The sequence below is a fragment of the Cuculus canorus genome, chromosome 10 (assembly GCF_017976375.1).
Source record: "Cuculus canorus isolate bCucCan1 chromosome 10, bCucCan1.pri, whole genome shotgun sequence".
Taxonomy (NCBI): domain Eukaryota; kingdom Metazoa; phylum Chordata; class Aves; order Cuculiformes; family Cuculidae; genus Cuculus; species Cuculus canorus.
This window is the reverse complement of record NC_071410.1, coordinates 18,870,967-18,891,266: the sequence shown is the minus strand read 5'-3', so window position 1 is coordinate 18,891,266 and position 20,300 is coordinate 18,870,967. Positions and strand designations below refer to the sequence as shown.

General features: G+C 46.0%; 1 protein-coding gene across 3 annotated transcripts in view; it reads right to left on the bottom strand.

The window, feature by feature from the left end:
- Window positions 1-2,779, bottom strand: part of CHRDL1 (chordin like 1) — a 44,620-nt gene extending 41,841 nt beyond the window's left edge. For all 3 annotated transcript variants that reach the window (XM_054075913.1, XM_054075915.1, XM_054075914.1), the window contains exon 1: window positions 2,624-2,779. The gene's annotated coding sequence lies outside the window, so the exon portion shown is untranslated. The remainder of the gene's footprint in view (window positions 1-2,623) is intronic.
- Between the last annotated feature and the right edge of the window lie 17,521 nt (window positions 2,780-20,300).

The following is a 20,300-nucleotide window of genomic DNA, read 5'->3' as shown; positions in this document are numbered from 1 at the left end:
ATCCTTGTGTAGGGTGGCCATGCTGTCATCAACGGGAGTTTTCCTCGCTGCATCTGATAGGCTTCCACCACCGTTCGATTCACCCCTCCTCCCCTCTCCCAACAATTATTGTTCAGGGGCTGTGTATAATTAATTTTTCTAGAGTTAACCCTTCCATTGCCTTGATGTCTGAAAGCAGAATGGGGGAATGACATGCCATCATCATTATTGTGGAATATTAATGTCAAAATCTTGCATATGGAGTAAAGCTCAATGTATGCCTCTCTGAATGGCACAGGAACAGTATCGAACGTGCTCTATTCACTGTTCTGTTCATCTTTTTCTGGGTTTTAAAAGGTGACTATTTTATAATGAAAAACAAAAGAGAAAAATAATTAACTAAAGTAGAATTTATTTACTTTTGATAGCCAACTTGAGATCATAAATCAAGAAATATGTTGATAATTTACTGTTTAGCAGAATCCATTGCAAAAGCATTATCTTCCCAGAGTACACTTGTCCATAATTTACAGTGTTGGAAAGATTTGGGGGTTGATTTTAAGAGCCTTGATCCATATCAAGTTTAGTTAGATGGAATTAATTTGATGGAAGTTCAATAAAAAAGAAAGATTCAGTATTGGAAAAATAAACAATCCACTTAGTTGAAGTAATGTGACCTCTTCAGATTTCATGTAAATAATAGAACCGTACATGAATATGCTTCAGCTCACAAATAACCAAACCATTAATTTATACATGTATACTCAAAATTAAGTGGTGGATAACTTACAGAAATTAACTAAACAGTAAGCTAACAAGCACTTGAAAAGTAAATCTTCCTATTAAGCTTATTGAGATAAAAAGTAAATCTTCCTATTAAGCTTATTGAGATATAAAGTAAATCTTCCTATTAAGCTTATTGAGATCTAGGCTACTGTAGCAAAGGGTGGGTGATCTGATTTTATCAGTGTTTTTATTGCCTTTACTGTTTCAGGGTTCTCTACATTCCCAAACCACAGCCAGCATCTCCCTTAGCTCATCCCGGCTCTGCCGCCCCTCTGTCCATACTCCGTTCACTCATCCAAAATGATGCAAATTGCATCTGAAAACATTCAAATAAAAGAGCGCTCGTTTAAAACCACATTCCCTATGCAGTAACAAAATAAAAGCGTCCCTTTCTTTTGGAAGCTGAGAACAACAGGCCGACGGCAGAAGCAAAGGTTCACTCAGTGTTCCCTTTCGATGCGTTCCAATCACACAGGGCATTTTTAAGCCAAACAAAAAAAAAAACTTGTTGAAAGTCAAACCCTTGTGCCGCAGCCCCTGGACACCCTGTGTGCGCTGGGAACAGCAGCGGCACATCTCTGGGACTGGCAGAAACCTGAATATTTTGATATTTTGGCCTCCTTAGGGGCCACTCATGCGAAGGGCGTTCGGCAGCGGCGCGGGGTCGCCCCCCGGGCGGCACTCTACCTGCGCGCCCGCGGCGCTCAGAAACGCTCACAAACCCACCCCTCTCCAATGTCACCTCTTCAAAAGGAAGAACATTGTAAACGTGGGACTGCATCTGCTCAGAAACGCCGCACGGGGCTGTGGAACGGAGGGGTTAAGAACAGAAAGGAGCTGCGGACTTTTGATGTCTTCCTTAATTCTCTTTCATTTCGGTATTGTTGTTACTCCAAATATAAACACATACTTTGCACTGTTAGCACACTCCCTCTATTCCCCCAAAGGGCAACGTCCTATAAATATTCCTGGGTTTAAATCACCCCGGTTAGGATTAACCTGTTCATTATGAGTGCGCTTCTGTGCGTTGCGCGGTCCCAGCCCGTGCGGGCCGGGAGCTGCCGGGGCTCTGCTGCCCCGACCCACCGGGACCCGCAACCCCAGCCCCGCAGTGTTCTGTGCCCCAACCCCGCAGTGTTCTCTGTGCCCCAGCCCCAGCCCCGCAGCATTCCCTGTGCCCCAGCCCCGCAGCATTCCCTGTGCCCCAGCCCCGCAGTGTTCTCTGTGCCCCAACCCCAGCCCCGCAGTGCTCTGTGCCCCAACCCCAGCCCCGCAGCTCTGCCTGTGCCTCCTCCCCAGCTCCGCAGCGCTCCGTGTGCCCCAACCTCAGCCCCGCAGCGCTGCCTATGCCTCCCCTCCAGCCCCGCAACGTTCCCTGTGCCTCCTCTCCAGCCTCGCAGCTCTGTCTGTACCCCAACTCCAGCCCCGCAGTGCTCCCTGTGCCTCCTCTGCAGCCCCGCAGCGCTGCCCGTGCCTCCTTTCCAGCTCCGCAGCTCTGTGCTGCAGCCCCAGCCCCGCAGCTCTGTCTGTGCCCCAATCGCAGCCCCGAAGCGTTCCCTCTGCCTCCTTTCCAGCCCCGCAGCTGTCTGTGCCCCAAGCGCAGCCCCGCAGTGCTGCCCATGCTGCAACCCCAGCCCCGCACCTCTGTCTGTGCCCCAACTTTAGCCCCGCAGCGCTGCCCGTTCTTCAGCCCCAGCCCCGCACCTCTGTCTGTGCCCCAATCGCAGCCCCGCAGCCCTGTGCTGCAGCCCCAGCCCCGCAGCTCTGCCTGTACCCAGCCCCGGCCCCGCAGCGCTGCCGGTGCCCACGGGAGCGGCTCCCACCCCGGGTCTCGCCTAGGAACGAGACCCGCACCAACCTGGGGGTCTGGAGACCCGGGGCGCTGCCTGCAGCAGCGGGTTCGGTGGGGCGAGGCGCTCCCCGCTCCGCCGGGCTGCGGGAGGCTCCCCTTCTCAGTCACGTTGCCATAGTCCTCTCCTGCGGCTTCCAGTCCTCCCCTTCGCTCCCGCAGCGCCGGGGGGAGGGACCGAGGGGTCCGGGGTGGGAGGGGGCAGGCAGGGGACCGAGGGGGCGAGCAGGGGACCGAGGGCACAATCAGGGGACCACGGGGACAAGAGGGTGACCGAGGGGACAAGCAGGGGACCAGGGGGTCTGGAATGGGGAGAGGACAAGCAGGGGACTGAGGGGTCCCAGGTGGGGAGAGGGCAAGCAGAGGATGAAGGGAGCAAGCAAGGGACCGAGGGTTCCCGGGTAGGGATGGGGCAAGCAGGGGACCAAGGGGGCAAGCAGTGGGGAAAGGGCAAGCAGGGGACCAAGGGGTCCGGAGTGGAGAGGGGGCAAGCAGGGGACCGAGTGGTCCGGATTTGCCAGTCCCCCTCTGGTGATACCCTCCAGTCTGATTTATTGTGTTAGAAGGTTTCGAGGTCACGTCGAGATCCTGGTGGAACTCGGTTAAGCCCGTGACTCATGACATTATATGCTTGGTCAAACATTCTTTTTCTGTCTGTCGTAGCCCCTGTAACTAATCAAGAGAGATCAGCGAGCCCTTGACAAATGATCTGGGAAAAGGAGTGAGGTATGAAAAAAAGGCATCATTGTGTGGTCGCAGAATCGTAGAATCATTAAAGTTGGAAAAGACATTTAAGATCATCAAGTCCAACCATTAACACCGCTACTGTTCCTGAGCACCACATCCATGTCTTTTAAATCCCACCAGGATTGGTGACTCCACCACTTCCCTGGGCAGCCTGTTCCGGTTCCTGACAACCCTTTTTGTGAAGACATTTTTCCTAATATCCAGTCTAAACATCCCCTCATGCAACTTGAGGCCATTTCCTCTTTTCCTCTTGTTCTGTGACTCGTTAGTTGGTTTCTACAACCTCCTTTGTGGGAACTGCAGAGAGCGATGAGGTCTCCCCTCAGCCTCTTCTTCTCCAGGCTGAACAGCCCCAGTTCTTTCAGCTGGTCCCCATAACTCCTGTGTTCCAGGCCCTTCCCCAGCTCCATTCCCCTTCTCTGGATGTGCTCCAGCCCCTCAATGTTTTTCTTGTACTGAGGGGCCCAAAACTGATCTGGTGTGTCCAGCAGGGCTGGGGAAGTGATCGTGACCCTGTCTACGGTGCTGGTGAGGCCACACCACTGCTGATCCAGGCCAGGATGCTGTTTTCTGCCTTGGCCCCCTGGGCCACTGCTGGCTCATGTGCAGCTGCTGTCGATGAGCACCCTCAGGTCCTTTTCTGCCAGGCAGCTTTCCAGCCACTCATCCCAAGCCTGGAGCGTTGCATGCAGCTGTTGTGACCAAAGTGCAGGACCTATCACTTGGCCTCGTTGAACCCATACATCTACCTTGGCCCATTGATCCAGCCTGTCCAGATCCCTCTGCCTTCCTACTCTCAAGCAGATTGATACTGCCACCCAACTTGATGTAATCTGCAAACAGACTGAGGGGGAACTCAATGCCCTCATTCAGATCATTAATAAAGGTATTAAACAGAACTGTCCCAAGACTGAGCCCTTGGGAACACCACTTGTGACCAGCCACCACCTGGATTTCCCTCTGTTCACTACAACTCTCTGGGCCTGGCCATCCATCCAGTTTTTAGCCAGACAGAACATGCCTGTCCAAGCAATGAGCAGCTAGTTTCTCCAGGAGAATGCTGTGGGAAACAATGTCAAAGGCTTTATTGAAGTCTAGGTAGACAACATCCACCACCTTTCCCTCACCCACTTAGCAGGTCAACTGGTCACAGGCAGAGATCAGGTTTGTCAGGCAGAACCTGCCTTTCCTAAGCCTTTGCTGACTGGGCCTGATGGTCTGCCTGTCCTGTACGTGCTGCATGGTGGCCCTCACAATGATCTGCTCCATAACCTTCTCCTGCACCACGGTCATGCTGACAGGCCTGTAGTTCCCCAGATCCTCCTTCTGGCCCATCTCTTAGGTGGGTGTCATGTTTGCTGACTTCCAGTCAACACGGACCTCCCCGGTTAGCCAGGACTGCTGAGAAATGACAGAGAGTGCCTTGCTGAGCACTTCCATCAGCTCGCTCAATAGTCTTGGATGGATCCCAAAGACCTGTGTGCGTCTAAGTGGTGTAGCAGGTCGCTAACCATTTCCCCTTGGATTATGGGGGCTCCATTCTGCTCCCTGTCCCTGTCTTCCAGCTCAGGGGTCTGACTACGTGGAGAACAATGGGTCTGACTAACAGAGGCTGAGGTGAAGAAGGCATTAAGTACTTCAGCCTTTTCCTTATCCTTGTCACTAAGTTTCTTCCCACATCCAATAAAGGATGGAGCGCCTCTTCAGCCCTCCTTTTGTCGTTAATGTATTTACAGAAACACTTCTTACTGTCTTTTAAGGCAGTAGCCAGATTAAGTCCCAGTTGGGCTTTAGCCCTTCTGATTTTCTCTCTGCATAATCAGGAGTTGCTGCCCTTTCTTCCAAAGGCCATAAATTCTTCCTTTCCCCCCAGTTCCAGCCAAAGCTCTCTGTTCAGCCAGGCTGGTCTCTTCCCCGCTGGTTCATCTTTTAGTGCATAAGGACAGCCTGCTCCTGCACCTTTCAGATTTGGTCCTTGAAGAATGCCCGGCCTCCTTGGACCTCTCTGCCCTTTAGGGCTGCCTCCCGAGGGACTCTGTCACCTAAACAGTCCACCTGCTGCAGTCCAAGGTGGCAATTCTGCTGACTCCCCTCCTCATTTCTCTGAGAACTGAAAACTTTATCATTTCACAGTTGCTGTGCCCAAGACAGGCTCCAAGCATCACATCAACCCCAAGTCCTCCTCTGTTCATGAACAGGTCCACCTCCCCTAGTGAACTTCCTGCCACAGCTGGTGAGGGACCCACGTCCCACACGCTCCAGGAACCTCCTGGACTGTTTGCTCTCTGCTGTATTGCATTTCCAGTGGAAATGTCCACTGGAAGTAGGCAGAAGTCCCCAGTTACAACCAATCCCCCCTGGTTTGGGACCAGGATGTGCGGGAAGCACTGCTGTGAGGTCATACACCTCCCAGGTGCGGTAGATATTTTCAGAAGGCTGAAAACTGAGTAGAACTTCAATTTCTTCCATCGTAACTCAGCTGGAGGAAATATTGAAAGTACAGTGTATGGTGAAACCTTATATCAGCATGAGGAAAGAAGAGTTAAATTACTAGGGGTTTTGTAGTGTGACCTTGTGAGTAACCAGGGCTGTGCGTTAATAAAATGTGACTTTATAACTCTTAGTATTAAAAAAGGGAAAGAGAATTCTGGAGCTAAGCATTTTGAAACACTGCTGCTTGCCTACTTCTGGGTCACTCTTCAACTCTTTGCCTTGCCAAGCACAGGCAGTAATCTGTGTTCCTAAGGAAAAATCATCACTTAAAGGTCTTAGTCCTTAATGTGGTGGCCACAGGCTGATAGTTTTGGAGGAGCCACTGTGTGAAATAGGGATGGCCAAATGGGAAAACAAATGGTGACTCTGAATCAGAAACATGCTAGCAATTTGAACTTGAAGACAGAGAATCTGAGCTGTGCAAGCTCTGGTCCTGCAGAGGTATATCCATATTCATGGAGAAAAGAGTTCAGCGTGTACACACATGCTTCTAAATTGTGGGGGCTTAGTAATGTTGTTCCTTTAGATGTTGTGCTGGATTAGATTGTGCTGGCTCAGCCCGTGAGATAAATTGTGTATGAATAACATATGCTCTCAGATCTACAACTGAACCAACTGTTGCATTCTGCAAAGAGCTAGACTCAAAGCCAGTCAGGGTCTTCCCACTGGTACTGATACAGGAGAGGCTTTCCTAAGAGCTGCCTTTGGCTATTAGGTAGCCCACTGGGTGTGGGAGGACTAATAAATCCTACCCTAGTGTCACTTCACCAGTGCCACTGATCTTGTCTCAGAAACCGAGTTCAGACACCACAAGGAAATGTAGATGTGAAGGGTGAAATACTGAAGGCAAGTGAAGTCAAATGAAATAAAGATCATGCTGTGAAAGGGAAGGAGTTTGTTACTGGAACAGTCTGTTGCAATAGATTGTGTACCTCCCCTGATAGCTCTAAATGTAAACTAGATCGCATCATCAGGGATGTTTTCGGATTTACTGCCACGATTACAAGTGAACCTCTACGCTTTTGTCCTGCATCCTTACAGGAGGCTGAAGTTGTGCTGATGACTCTGCATGTGATAGTATTCCTTTCAAATAAAAACTGAACCTGCTCCCTACAGTGTTGAGAATAAATTGATTTGGTATCAGATTTTAGAGGAGTTAATTAGATATGCCCTTAGTAAAATCATTAAAATGTCATTTCTTTATAGAAAAGGGACATTCCACGGGCTGTCCAAATTCCAGAAGAATGTTCTGATTTTCTGAATCCCTGTGTTACTACTGTTGGCTGAAGGCTGAGTTCTCTGTGCTGGGTCTCTGATCTGCAAGGTTTTTGTTGTGTTGTTGATATCATTGATTAGAAAATATATTGTCTTTACGGATCAAAATAAACATACGTACGGTGTCATTTTCAGAAGACTTTAAGCCTCCTGGGGAATGTATCTGTTTCCTCCAGTGTTACTCACCATAAAATACACAATTTGTAATTCTACCTAAAAAGAAAAGAGATTGCAAATCTTTGTATGAATCCACAGGTCCTTCTAGTCAGGTTTGAGAGTTTGATTTTATAGCAGCTACATGACTTTAGTAGGTGCAGCTTTGGGCCTGGGCAAAGCTCAGTTTTATGACGTAGACATCCTCCAGAACAACTTCCCAGACACAGCTACTCAGCTCTGTCAGACAGCATTCATCATATGTTTTTCCTTCTCTGTGCTGATCTGAAGTCCAGTGTGTGTAGATAAAAACAATGGCAATCGGTGCAGTACTTTCTACGCACAATCGGTGCAGTAGTAATGAGAAATGAAATATTTTCTATAGACTCTGTGGCCTGAATTCTTTTGCAGAGACATTCTTTGAAAATAAATTCCTTATTTGGCCTGAAGAGTTCCTTGGGAAAGTTGTTAGAGATGCCAGCACTTTCCACTGTGTTCTGTAAGACTTTCAGAAGATGATTGTGCCTGATCGCCTCTGGAGATATTAATTCAGGTGCAAGACCTTTGATGAAAGTAGAAACAGACAAAATGGAGCCCTTTCCCCACTCTTTGGCAGATTTAGATCATAGGGAATTGGCTGAAAGAGCCTTTCTCTCAGATGAGGGCTTGAGACTCGCTGAATGGGTAACGTGATGGAACTCAGACTTCCAAAGGCAAGATGTGCCAGTCTCACTCCTGGTCCTGATCCTGATCCTGCTGCTCAGGCTGTGCTGTTCATCAGTTGCTGGGATGGCTCTGAGGGCTTTTGAGCAATGGTACAGTTTAAAAATGTCAAGCTCTGCCTGTTTCCTGATCACATACAAAGGCTGCCTCTTTTTCTTGTCATATATCTTCAGAGGGTACAATGTCACCGGGAGTGTTATGGTTGTTAAGTCAAAGGTTAATGTGACACATACTGGACATTGTGCATGAACAACACGTTCACAGGTGGCCTCTTGGTAAGTGACCCTTGCTGAGACTGCAAGGTTTGCCAGCTCCTGGGAGTGCTGCACGCATGCCTGAGCTGTTCCTCTTCTCCTAGGATCTCCTATCACCGAGGAGGACTAAGTACAATTCAAAGCTGGTACTGTGCGTGTCTCAGCACAGCCCGTTATGCTTTGCCTTGTCTCACAGGTAATACAGCCCTGTGGTAGGGAGGGAGTCTGTCCTACTGCCCTTGCACCACAGCCCTGATAGGACTTGGCGCACACCTTGCCTGTGCTCTCGCTCAGCAGTGGGCTGGTGCTACAGTTTGTGAAGTTCAGAGCTGCTGCACAGACGTGACCTGGAGAGCACCGGAGAAGCACCAAATGCGTAGTTGTTACCCTTCGTGCTGCCAAGCAGAAATCACTGCTTGAGTATGGTCTGCGTCCTGGTGTCTGGAAAGGAGGGGATTGCTCTTGATAGTGGGCAATAGAGAATCACAGAATCATAGAATGGTTTGGTTTAGAAGGGACCTTAAAGATCATCCAGTTTCAACCCCCCTGCCATGGGCAGGAGCACCTCCCACTGGCTCAGGCTGCCCAAGGCCCATCCAACCTGGCCTGGAACACCTCCAGGGATGGTGGAACACCTCCAGCCTTGAACACCTCCAGCCACAGCTTCCCTGGGCAACCTGTGCCAGTGCCTCATCACTCTCATGGTGAAGAAATTCCTCCTTATGTCCAGTCTAAATCTGCCCCTCTCCAGTTCATAGCCATTCTCCAGTTTATAGCCAAGGGATTCAGGGATGCCCTAAGAACACATGGATCTAGCCATGTAATTCTCCTTAAGACAATGGAAGTTAAGCAGCTAAAAACCTGTGACACTGCCAGTAAAATCCATCTCCTTTTGCTGTGCCTCACAGTGACTGAGCAGTCTGTAGGTATCCTGCTATTATTTCTCAGTACTTATGAGGGGAAAAAAAAACCAGGATAAATGATTCGTGCCAATGCTAACATGTTTATACACCATGTGAAGTTTTCTTAATTGGAACAGACATTGAGCTTTGAGACGATGACACATGACACAACTTCCATTTACCTCTTTGTCTTTTTTGTTTCCTTTGCTCTCAAGAAAAAATATCTGCAGTCAAACGCTAACTTCTGAAAAAATATGAAAGGACGTTTTTAAATTAATGAAATCCTTTGCTTTTTGCATTCCTGTAAATTCAATGGAGTCCTTTGGAAAAAGTATCTTAAGATTCTAAATATTATTCCCAGGATTTTATAAAAATCTCTAAATGACTTTTTGTGGTTTGGATCAGCCCTCCATCTATCATCCTGGGAATACAGTCTGGATGCTCATCAAGCAGTCTTCACATAAAACCTTAAACAAAAAGGGCTTCAGATGTGCATGATTTTGTGATTATGGCATAGGATGGTCATGAGCATTCTCCACCCTCCTGTTCATTCTGCAGCACTGACTTCATCCATGGTGGGGTTTCAGTCCTCTAGCACCAAAAATTTATTTACTTATTAAGCAGTGACACAGATGGACATAGTGAATCTGAGATTTCAATATAGTTTGATAAACAACAACAACATTACATAAAATGTTAAATTGCAGCCCAATTCCTCGTTACCTCGATGCAGATGCGTTCAGCTGAGCCTGAGCGGCACATGAAAAATCATTCATTGTTCTGTCAAAAATGCAGATAAAACGTGTGTCACTAAATCTCACTTTCGAATCCAAAGGTAAGAAGAGAGTCGCAATGAAGATGCAGGAGAAAGGAACCACACAGTTTTTCATTCCATTCTAGACCAAATTGTGTTTTGTTAGGTAGGGTGTTGAGAATATCACTGTATAGGTACAGAATAGATATACATGCACCGTTTCTAATCTAATCTAATCTAATCTAATCTAATCTAATCTAATCCAGATATTTGTAGAACACTTCTCACCACCACCACAGTGTGTGTGCAGTTGTAATTATGATCCTATAATTCCTTCTCATATGTGCAATGTCAAAGAAAGCCTGCAAGACAATTTGTAGGAATACAGAACCTTCTGTGTATTCATGAGCTGCATGAGCTTCATGACCATGCATCAAAATACCGGTACTAAAGGGTTTTCTGAGGGTGAAATAGTAGTGAAGTGTCACCACCAAGCTATGTTGAAGCCATTATTACTCCGACTTTCAAAAGAGCCCAAGGAACCTAAACAAACTACAATGAAAATGTGAAAGGGCTGATCTTTGTGATATTCCCAGAAAGTTTTCCTGTCTGTCCTGTCTTTCCTTCTTCCTTCTTATCCAGGTAGTTGAATTTCCAGTTCAGAGATTCTTGTCCAGATACATCTTGCTGTCACTGCTGCATTGTAATTTTTGACAGAAACCACTGATTCCTAATTTATCCTCTTTATATGCTTATCCATCTAATATCATATTACTCAGCCATGTCAGATTTGGCTTTTTGTCCTTTTCTTATATTAATAGTAGCAATGAATTTATTTTTCATTATTAAATCTTGTGTTGAAATGTAATGGATGTTGGAGGCATAACAACCAAACCCCACTTGAAAGTAGAGCTCTAAATGCCTAGTCTGTGCCACATACTTGAGGAAACAGAAAAGGACATTTTTTTTCCTTGCAATATCAAATGCAAATCGTCAGTCCAAACTCTCATCCATAACTCTTGTCTGGACAGCATTTTGTGGGCGGGAAGCCTGCACAGCATAGCATTACTGCTTCTACCGGTGTAATACTATATAGTACGCAATAGAATCATGGAATGGTTTGGGTTGGAAGGGACCTCAAAGCCCGTCCAGATCCAAACCCCCTGCCATGGGCAGGGACACCTCCCACTGCCCAAGGCCCATCCAAGCTGGCCTTGAACACCTCCAGGGATGAGGCAGCCACAGCTTCCCTGGGCAACCTGGGACAGAGCCTCACCACTCTCATGGTGAAGAAATTCCTCCTGATGTCCAGTCTAAATCTGCCCCTCTAAAAAATATGGAACACTTCATGGATTTGTGTGTCAATAGCATCTTAGTGACTATTTTCAGCATGTGGAAAGCAACATCAAATAATCCTTATAAACAAATCTTTCAGAGCTGTGTGAGGAGATTCACTCTCATTTTTTTAGAAACACACATTGCTGAAAACAGCAGAAGCTGCTATCGTTCACATAGAAACAACAGATGTTCTTCCCTGCCACTGGCATTATTGACTGGAATCACACTTGGTAGAAATTTGCAGGAGTTTGAAAGACACAGTGATTTGCACTTGCTGGGGATATAGCTGAGAAAAGCCGTGACAAACCGTACGGGTTGATCATAACTGGATAAAGATCCACTTGCTGAAGCATTTAGTCACAGCTGAGATCCCCCAGATAAGCCCAGTCAGTCCTGTCTCCCACGGCGTGACAGGAGGCGTCGAGGCAGACTGAAGGAGGCTCCGATTGCAATTCAAATACACTTGTATAAAACTGTGATTAGCGCTGCTAATCTTGCCTGGGTGAGCCAAAGACAATAACAATGAGGTTACCGAACACCTCGGGTACTGTGTAATCCTCTTGCTCAGAAACTTGCCGGTGTGAGAGTGCTTTTGAAACCCATTAGTAAAACTGAACTTGCCAAATGAGCCTTCTCTGGGGAGAACAAAGTCAAATGTGTGCCAGCATGGAGCCAGAGCCTGCCAGGGGCTGAGCGCTCCCAAAGCCCGGTGCTACCGGGGACGACTGAAGACACAAAATCCTTCATGTAACAGAGAGCAGCTGTAAAACGAACTAACAGCCATGGACCTGTCTTTCACATTGATAACAATATTGTATATTTACTCATAACAGGCTCTCTTGTGGTGCCTTGCACTGAACAGCGATGCCGGTCTGCCTGATCCTGACTGCACGCTTAGGAAAAGCCACGTTGTCCTCAGTCTCGCAGTGTCCAGCTGACCAGGAGGGGCACTGAGTTATGCCGGGCTGTGGGACCACTCTCTCTTGTCTGCTTCATAACGCCAGCCTTGAGCTTTCCTTCCCCAGAAGACGGTGATCCTTCCAAATAAACAAAAGCGTAGCGAGAGGGAAAGAATAACCAAGCTGTCTCAAAAAGGCACAATGAATTTTCAGCAGAGGATGGGAACAGTGGAGATTTCCAAGAGGACAGTGGTGAAATTAGAATTGGCTCTTTGAAAATAACTATCTACAGAAACAAAGTTTAAAATAAGGAAAGGGAGGGATTTCCTTTCATCATTAAAAAACATCAGTATAAAACACATGGAGAAAAACAAACAGTGAAGACACTGTTGCTATTGGGCTGGCTTTTTAAGTATTAATGGAACCTCACAGAACAAGAGTTTCTTTTATTCTTTTTATCCCAGCTCCCTGCTTGCAAGGTCCTTGTGTGAACATGCAGCAGTTTCCAAGGCTGTGAAATTATCAGACCTGGACCGATGCCAGTACAAACCAATTTATTGGGGTCCAGCAATTAACTAAAACCTAGAAAGCTTGATTAATTGTGGCACTGCTCAGCAGGGAACATTGAGAAAAAAAAATCAGACTAAACTCCATGCAGCGTCTCTGTTCCATACGCCAATTTACACTATGTGTAAAGAAAGGTCCCTCTCTGTAAATACCCTTAGTATATTATTTTGCACCATGTACAAAGAATAATTACGATGCCATTTGAGAAAATGCTAGCTGATGGCGCTCTGGATACTCATTTCATAATAGCTCTTATCCTGTGATATTTTTTTTTTGCTGTTGAATTCGTCTCTTATTGTAAGCCAAACAATGAGGTATATTATTTTAAAGCATTGTTTTGTTAAGCTTTTCTCTGGAGGGACATCTTGAGAATCCAGCACTGCTCTGTTTCTTTATGTTTCCTCAAACACTGAAGTGTGCAAGAAAGGTGAGGGTTTGGTAGCTGTTCAGAATTATTCAGGATAGGAAAAAAAGCAAACAAAAAAGCTAGGCTGAGAACCAGTTTACCAGGGCAGAGTATGTTAACTGAAATAAAGTCCTGTAGTCTGAGGAGACAAACAGGAACTTAAGCAACTGAGATGTTTAAAAGCTGAATTAAAAATGTCTTATACATTATGAGGAGCAGTTATAGGGTATAATTAAGGTGTTAGCTGATTTCATTATGATAGTGTTAACAAATACTGTCCACATGGGTTGTTTTATTGTAGGGCTTCTCATGAAACCCTACGTATAAACCAGAATGTTAAAATCTCATTTGTAGTTCCCTTAATGGTACATTAATCACTTTTAGTATAGATTACTGAGAAGAAAGTAAATATTCCAACTCAGCGTAATGCACTGCTGCAGTGTATTGTAACAGGCAGTACAAAACTCCGGATCTAGCAATTCATCTTAGTTCTTCCTATGTCAAAATAATTTGATGGATGATAATGGAAAAAAAAAAACTGCCTGAGGATAAAAAAAGTAGTGGTAAAAGAATAGTCCCCCCTGCCCACTGAAAAGGAAAAGGAAGATGCATGCAAATGTTTTTACCTTTTCAACATCATTTTGTATCCTAATCTGCATCCAACTGCGACGCTGTCACGTTCTCAGATTTAAGGAGTGCAATCCGCAGACAGTGCTAAATCACATTAGGCAGCGCTGATAATACAGCCCGTGCATGCGTAACATCCAGGCAAGACATCTAGCTGGAGCTGTAGGGTGATTTGGGACATTCAATGAGGTAGGAAGGGCTGTCTCCTCCAATTTCACTGTATTTATTGGGGATTTAATGTATTTTTTAAAAGATATTTGCAGTGGAAATGGGTTTGTCGGAGGTCATCTAATTGAACCTCCAGCCCTGGCAACCCTTCACAAAGGCTGCCAGAAATGACCAAGTTGCTAATGTTTAACTGTGAATACCCAGCAGGGATCCTCCGCGGGGCTGAATACAGTCAATTATGTTATTTTTCTAAATATTAGTGACTCAGCTGTCTCTGCTTGTGAAGAGTTGCCAGGGTCACAGATACAATCAGACAGATCCTCCCCCCACTTCACTTCTAAGAGATGGGGAGAATCTTTTAAATAGCACATTGAATAAAGCTGGAGCAGAGGGAAGGGCTCTTGCAAGGCTGTGCTGCTCCTCCAAAGTCGCGTGGTGCTTTGGTGGGCCTGGCAGTGCGATGTGTGACTGCTGTGGGGAGCGCTGGGGTGTGCGAGAGCCTCGCTGAGTTCTGTGAGAGAAATACAAATTTCACCGTTTAGCTCCGCTGGACCTGGGGCTCAGATCTGACCGAAGGCACAGATGCCAGCGGCTGGTGTCTCCCTTTTGTGCGTTTTTCATAGAATCATAGGATAGTTTGGGTTGGAAGGGACCTTAGAGATCATCCAGCTCCAACCCCCCTGCCATGGGCAGGGACACCTCCCACTGGCTCAGGCTGCCCAAGGCCCATCCAACCTGGCCTTGAACACCTCCAGGGATGGGGCAGCCACAGCTTCCCTGGGCAACCTGGGCCAGGGCCTCACCACCCTCATGGTGAAGAAATTCTTCCTAATGTCCAGTCTAAATCTGCCCCTCTCCAGTTTATACCCATTGCCCCTCGTCCTATCACCACGAGCCTTTGTAAACAGTCCCTCCCCAGCTTTCTCATAGCCCCTTCAGGTACTGGAAGGTCACTACAAGGTCTCCTCGGAGCCTTCTCTTCTGCAGGCTGAGAAGAGAAGGCTTGTTCATTCCATTTCCTCCTCTCCCTGCCCACCTCTCATCGTGCTCCCAGTATCTTTGTGAAGGAATGTTTTTACCTACCATAACAATTCAGTTTCCCATTGTGCTCTGTAGATTTGTCAGTGAGGCATACGGAGTGGTGGGTAAGGGGAGATCTCATCAGAACCAGATGATGAGCAACCTCCACTATCCAGAGTGCTCTTCAGCTGAGACCTGCAGATGCCCCAGCAGCTGTGCTCCTTTACCCTCTCCATAGAGATCTGCATGATTTTAGTTTTTAATTGCAACTTCCTTATTTAATGCCGCGAAGGCTCTTTTCCAAAGCGAACTCTCTCCTGCAATGGCATCTCTGTCCCTGTGGTCCACAGCCCAGCTCTTCTTATATGATCAACAGCTTTTGGCAGAAGGGGAAAATGTCTCTAAAGCATTTAAGTGTCAGTGCATCATTCTGGCCCAGGTTTGAGGTACTGCTATGGAGCTGGCAAAGTGTCCTCATTTAGTGCTGTTATTTTATCCAACTTTAGGAACCTTATGTGGGTGTGGCCAGTCTCCAGCTATTCTGAATCCATTGCAAATCCTTTGCCAGCATGTGTCCAAGTGTAATCCAATTTTGATGTTTTTAATGCTGACGCAATTTCCCTGTGAGTGCCTTCAGGCATGGCATCTGAACTGCAGCAGAGCCCAGCTACTAGGACGTAAGAACTTTATTCCTTTGGGTCCCTGTCTCTCCTACAGCTGGAAAGACCAGGATGGGTCTTTAGTGACCACTGATGTAGCATTTCTGGCTTGTGGAATGTATAGAGTATTTTGTTTGTCAGTGAGGATCATTTCCTTGGAATGAGCAGATAATCAAGAGCCATGAAATGTCTTTTGCTCTTTGACATCAGTACACTTCAGAATGGAGTACCAGTGTTCCAGGTATGTTAGAAATACACTAGCTAGGTAAAAATGCAGTGAAAGCAAAACTCAAATGCTTCAGTACTGCAGAGAACTTGGCTTTGAAGAACTGGCCATTATCAAAAGGGTGCCTTTGTATCTTGTTCTTGCTATGAAAACAAGGAGGAAACCAAGCCACCTTCTATTAAAGCTGGAGTTTCCCCTGGCTGGAGCTCCCCTAGGGAGAAAGAAAATAACACAGCAAGGGAGAGGAGGCTTACTGTGTTTAGACAGCCTGTCCTCTTCTGATCTGCATGTGCCTCTCAGGAGGAGGAATTCCCTAGGAAGGTTTTGATGTCTGGCTATTTACCAAAGCCAATGTCTCCCTCCTGTAGAAGGACGTGGTCTGGGGCAGCAGCTGTGGTACTCTAAACCAAAGAGGAGATGGTTTCCTCAGCAGTTTCATTTTTCAATTCTTTGCCTTCACCCCACATTGTTGTCATGGGCAACTCATATAAAACTCTGTCCTCAGGCAGTGCATGAGGACTCCACTGTGGAAAACTGGAATCTGGATGTTACTGATGCTGCAAAGTTAGGCGTGACTTAGTTTGATCACAGAAACAATCGAGTCAACAGCACCCTACCTTGCACTCCAGCTCATCTAAGTGTTCATCAACAAGAACCAGTAATGATGCCCATCGCTAGAAGCAGCTGGCAAACACACACCAAAGAGGGAATGGAAGGTATTTCTAACTCTGTTTCAGCAAACGCACCTTATTTTCCTGCTGACACTGGCACCCTTTATTATAAGACTTCCTGTTTTTCTCATCATTATCCTACAACATTGCACAACTTAAACCATTAGCAGAATCGTATCAATAACAAAAGTGATTTATCAGTCAGTGTGTTCATCTTGCTTTGTGAGGGGAGAATTCCCTACTGATTCTATCAGCAAAGAGCTCCACCCTCTGCTGTCCGTTCAGAAATGCAAATATTATATCAGTGCTTGATCAAGAGACCTTCTGTGGCCAAATTCAGGGCTGGTGGAAGTGGGCAGGAAAATTTCACTTCCATTTACTTGAACTCATTAACATCAGTAACTGGTTGATTTTTGGCTCTTCTCTGCCACAGTTTTTAACTAGCTGACGGAACTGGTTTAAGGGATGCTTAACAATATCTGATTGCATGATTTAAATACAAGAAAATTATAGTCTGGCAGTACAACGAAAGCAAAATTATTACTGTTATAGCATCTTTAAAACTCCTTTCCTTTTGAATCCAGCCGCATTATGAAGAAGGAGAAGGGAGCAGGAGTTGCAACAGCTCAACGTTATCAGTTGCACTGCCAAACTCTGTGTGCCCCCTCTGCTGATGGGGTCTCTGCTGACAGGGCTGGGTATCCTACTTTAGCTCACCTGGAAGCTTCACAGCTCTTATACTGCACTGTCTTGTCAGAAGGAACTTCAAAACTTGTGTACATTTCAGATTATCATTTTTAGAAAGGGAGAAACTGAGACACAGCAAGAGGAGATGCTTTGTGTGGAGGTACCCACCAGGCTCAGAGCAGAATTACAATAGATCTTGTCTCCCTCGTTTGGGCTTGGCGTATTGCCAGCTAAGTGATACTTCTAGTCAATAAACATGCTCTTTCATGCATTTATGCCTTCTTTCAGGTATTTCAGGTCTCAGGAGGATCCCAATCTTCTTCTTCCTCAGTTGAGAAATGAGAGAACCACATATGAGGTCACAGCCTTATTTATTCTTCTACCATAACTCTTTAAAAGAAAAGGGAGAAGAAGCCAATATTAAACAAAGCAACACCACCCAAACAAAGCCCCCCAAAAGCTGGGTAAAAGCTGTAAAAAGAGCCAGCCCTCTGTTTGCTTTTCCTTTTGCAGGCCACCTTCCAAAGTTACACAAGGCTAACTGTATTACAAGGAATGGATTAACACAGAAAGGTTCTCTAAAGCAGACCTGTTGGAGTTATCTTTAATATTAAAAGGAAAGTGTTTGTTTTCTTTAATATGGAGGGCAGCACCAATAAAAACACCAGTGAAAGAGGCCAGTATTACTAGATCACATGTCTGCTTTTATCTCACAGTGGAGTTAGAGTAGAATGATTTTTGCTTGGAAACTTTAAAGCTGGACCGCATCCTTTCATGCTGAAATCATATCTCCTGCAAGGATTATTGGAGGATATAATGTTTCCTTCAGCTTCTTATTTTCTTCACTCCTGAACTTGGACTCCTGACCTCAACTTTTCTCTGGTTATGACTGAGCGTTGGCCTTCAACTGAATAGCTGAGCTTTTTACAATCAGATCAGCTCCTGCTCTTGTAATTTCAGACTCATTTTGTGACATTGATATTGTAGAACTTAATTAAAAGGCAAACATTTTATATCTTGGGTAATGACCGTACTTGAACCACCAGGTTTTGCTCCCACGTGCATAGCCATCCAAAACATTCAATATGTGTGACTGAAGCCGGAGGATCGGTGCACAGTTCGTACGTGGGCCCCCTTCTCCTCTTTGTGTCCCTTCTCCAGCTCGGTTCTGCACCTGCGATCCACTCTGTGTGGTCATAAAGACCAGCCCATGAATGGCAGGTAATTCAGGCTTCGTGTTAGCCAAGTCTCAAGGCTCTCATTAGCTGAAACAGCTAATCAGGCAGAAATCTGTGGGGTTAATTACAGGGCATGGTTAGATGGTTGGTAGCAAAAATCTCTGTTGCTTGGCTATGCCACTGTCTCTTGCTATCACCAGTGAGGACTAATTGCACGGGATTATCTGTGTAAAGAAGGTCAGGTATACTGTTCAGCAGAGTACTGAATCTGGACAGCCTTCCGCTCACAGGACTCAGGATTTTTTGGGGGGACTTTTTAATTGTTCTTTATTAATCGGATATGATGTAGATTTATATTAGCTATCAAGAAGAAATTATTTCCTGTGAGGGTGGGGAGGCACTGGCACAGGTTGTCCAGAGAATGCCCCATCCCTGGAGGTGTTCCAGGCCAGGTTGGATGAGGTTCTGAGCAACCTGATCCAATGGGAGGTGTCTCTGCCCATGGCAGGGGGTTTGTAATGGATGGGCTTTAAGGTCCCTTCCAGCCCAAACCATTCTGTGATTCTATTCCATGATTCTATTTGAAAAAAATGAATATACAAAAAGTGATGTGTTTTGCAAAGCTGTTTATACCTTTTGATTAAAACCTGACTGTAAACTAGTTATAGGCTAGCCATCCTCTTAGGTTTATAAGCTCACAGGACAAATTACCTTCACGAATACACTTGTTTGATTTCTTCATACCAGCCTACTGGTGGCAGTGAAAGTGCAATAAATGGGGCTGTAATGCACTATGTCATGAAGAAGTAACATGAAATAAACACGGGATATAAAACACTTCAGGCACTAAAAGGACACATTATCCATTGCTGGTTAAAATTGAACTTGCAGATATGGTATTCTTAGTAGAAATGTAGGAAACACTGTCCCTTAGTGGTGGTAAAGAAGTATTGCTGAGGAAATAGTTGCAAATTATTTGTTCATCTTTCTGTGTACATTGTGGTGAATATCTTTGTAACTAGCAATTAATAGCAAAAGCCTTGAGTGATGTCCTCCCATTGCACAACGACTCACGGACTATGAAAAAAGCAAGCCAGCAGCCGTCAGAGGTGGTTTGTTTTCAGAACACACCAAAAACCACCAAACTTGATCCTGACTTCATTTGCACCCCAATGAGTTCCTCACCTTTACACCAGTGCTGACGAACCCACAATCCGACACCCCCATAGTGTAAGAAAATCATTGACCCCTTCAGTTCCCATGGCATCTGCAAACAAGCTGGAGTGCCTCCGTGCAGGCGTGTCCCAGGCAGGCAAAACCGTACTGGTTTTCCTAATGTCTCAGCAGCCAGGCTTCTTCACTGCCTTTGGGAGATGGCATTCCTGAGTTTCAGACACTGCTCTGGAGGAACTTGCTTCTTTTTCTCTGTGCTGCCACGCTCTATGGATAGTCTGAGGGTTCAGTCTCCAGCGTCTGCCTGCAAGAAACTCACTATCATTTAAAAAATGAGGAGTCATCCCTTTCTGCTCCTCAGTCTAACAGATCTAATTGCCTCGTGAGGACAGTAAGACTATTTACACGTGTATTTGTGTGGCTTCTTTTAGATCTTTTAAATATCATGCTTCTGTCAGTACATCATTTTCCACCAGTACAGGTTTCTTTGTCTCAGCCCTGGTGTGTGGCAGTTGATTGTCAACAGTACGAAAGGAAGGGCATTCGATGGGAATGCTGCTGGAGTCTGGCCCCATAACGATGTCCTTTTTGTACCTGCTCCTGGAACATCCCGAAGTCCGACAGTCCTCAATTCTCCTGGCATAGCATATAGAGACTGGGTAAGCCGAGGACCTGGGAGACTTGATAACAGTTATCTGGGTTGTATCCATAGGCTTTTCGGAGAGCTGTCTCTTGAATTGTGGCTTTATAAGATTCTGTTTGTCGG